Genomic DNA, 2,367 nt, shown 5'->3' with positions numbered 1-2,367 from the left:
CCAGTTGTCCATGGTTGAAGGAAGATCTGTGGAATGCGCCTGAAGACACAGGTTGTGTTTTTGGGCAGTAATGCCATGCGGTTTTTAGACTCGGTTTATATGATGAGTCCCGTTTTTTCCGTCTCGGTTTCCAACAGATGCCTCGTCAATGATGGCTAGGGATGTCTGAATAAGTTGTGATGGTCTTTTCTTTCTTTTTTTAGGTTCGAGTAATTAATGAAACAAATTGGCAGAAACGGATGACTGCCTGAATAACTAGTCGATGCTGGCAGAGGAGCGCCTGGAGACTAAGGTTTGTTTTGGGATTCAGCTTCTGTATTCTAATGAACTGGATAATGATGATTCCCTTTTTTCCGTCTGCGGTTTCCAACAGATGGCCTCGGTCAATGATGGTTAGGAACGTCTGAAGGAATTATTGTGAATGATAAGGCAGTGAATTTTTCAGTGTTCTAAGTGTATTTTTTTTACTTTTCCAGGTTTTAAATGATTGAAGCAAGTTGGCAAAATGGGCGACTACCCAAAAGAAGCGCCTTGTCCAAATGGGCAGGAAACAAAGGTGCGTTTTCTACATCGTCCGTGAGAATCTGACGAAGTGGGTTAATGATGGATTCCCTTTTTTTCCTTCTGCCGGTTTCCAACGATGGCCTCGGTGCAATGATGGTTAGGAAACGTCTGATTGCGTAATAAACTGAATATTGCTAGCTTGGCTTGCTAATTCCTATCTATTCTGTTCCCAGGTTGCTGGAAGAGGGTGCTCGGCCTACGCGATGAATCCAAGAGGTGTGTATGGTTTACTTAGTGAATTTTGGCATCGGTTTTATAGGTATAATTAGAATTCATGTGGAGGATATTTTCTTTAATGGAATATAGCAGAATGGCATACTTTTTTTAATTTTATTTTTTTTTAAGTGCATTGCTGTTAGAATATTGGTGTTTAAACCAGTGTTTTACATGGTTGTGAATTTATTAGATTTTTAATTGTCCCTTAATTTTTTTCCAGATTATCTGAAGGCCTGAAGCAGATCTGTAAATTACCTGGAAGATAAGGTATGTTTTGGTATTATGGTACAGACTTGTAATATTGAATGATGATTCCCTTTTTTTCCGTCTGCGGTTTCCAACAGATGGCCTCGGTCAATGATGGCTTGGAATGTCTGACTGGAATAATATTGCATGGAATTGTGCAGCTTAATTGGACTTTTCTAAACTTTGTCTCTTCTTTCTTTTACAGAGTCTACCGCATTTATTTATTGGCAAATTTCAAAGTGATGGACTCGTGATGAAAGTATGTAATTTTTGTAGCTGACATTAGTTGTTTTGAGTTTTGTAAGTTTCATTACTGCTCATAGGGTTCAAATTATCTTTTGACACAGGACATGAAATTGATCTTGCTTGGGTATACAAGAATCCTTGAGTTATGTAAATAGTTATGAGTTGGGATACTGCTTTAATCCCTTGTTAAAAGAAAGTTTGTTTCTTTTGAGGACAAGCAAAGTAGTAAATTTTGTAGAGAGGTTAAGCTTGTGCTTCTAATCATGGCCGATGCAGCTTACGCAGCCAACAGTTCTGGCAGAATTGAGAACAAGAAATTGTGTTTTATTTAAACATCTAATATAGTCTTTTGTCTCTTGTTTCAGATGTTTTTTCTCGCACTGTGGCATGGAAAGAATGGTATTCTTGTGGGTTTATGGAAGTTCGATAAAGTTATTGGTAGTTACAATATTTGTGCAATCAAAATTTTAGACTGCATGGTTGTTGAAATAAATTTCAGGAACTTTTTTAAATATGACTTGAAACTAGAATGTATATAGACTATTGCTTACTCAATTCTCTGAATGATTTCATCATATTTCTTTTTTTGTAAGTGAGCAAAGAGTAAGGTTTGCTGAACGTCTAACTTGTCTCTATGGCTTGCTGTTCGCTGCAACCAACAAGGTCGGAATAGACTTGGCATTACCATCCGTGCTGCATAAATCCCTTTGGGTTTTCCTTTTTCAGTGTGGGGGAATTACTTGTTTGCAGATGTATATCACATAGGAGTGCTTAAAGGCTGGACTGCCGTAGTGTAAGGCTTGGCTTTCTTAGCATTATGACTTATATATGATTGATCAATAACCTCCTTAAATTAGTGTAGCATTTGAAGTAGTTTTGAAAGTTACCAGAAAGTGACAATAATTAAGTCCTTCTTATCCAACATTCTCCTATGTGCAGACTTTTTGTTAAACTATTCATTGATGGAATGGTCCACTGTAGTAATGTACTAATTGAAAATCTGGCTGTGATTGTTAAATGATGGTTCTATTTTTGCTGCTCATTTCAAAAGATACCATAACTATTAAATCATTGTTACACAAATTTCCTTTCTAC

The 2,367-nt window shown here is 37.0% G+C and overlaps 1 protein-coding gene and 1 long non-coding RNA gene across 2 annotated transcripts in view; one reads left to right on the top strand and one right to left on the bottom strand.

The window, feature by feature from the left end:
- The window catches only part of LOC119588486 (lysosomal acid glucosylceramidase-like), a gene marked incomplete at its 3' end in the record, with an annotated part of 75,173 nt that overhangs the window by 45,022 nt on the left and 27,784 nt on the right, over nt 1-2,367 (bottom strand).
- LOC119588487 overlaps nt 203-2,367 on the top strand; it is a 69,297-nt gene continuing 67,132 nt past the window's right edge. Inside the window, exons 1-4 of the long non-coding RNA XR_005230096.1 lie at nt 203-292; nt 477-556; nt 738-780; nt 1,001-1,047. This is a non-coding gene — a long non-coding RNA (uncharacterized LOC119588487). The remainder of the gene's footprint in view (nt 293-476; nt 557-737; nt 781-1,000; nt 1,048-2,367) is intronic.

Source organism: Penaeus monodon, chromosome 24 (assembly GCF_015228065.2).
Source record: "Penaeus monodon isolate SGIC_2016 chromosome 24, NSTDA_Pmon_1, whole genome shotgun sequence".
Lineage (NCBI taxonomy): Eukaryota > Metazoa > Arthropoda > Malacostraca > Decapoda > Penaeidae > Penaeus > Penaeus monodon.
This window is presented reverse-complemented; position numbering and strand designations above follow the sequence as displayed.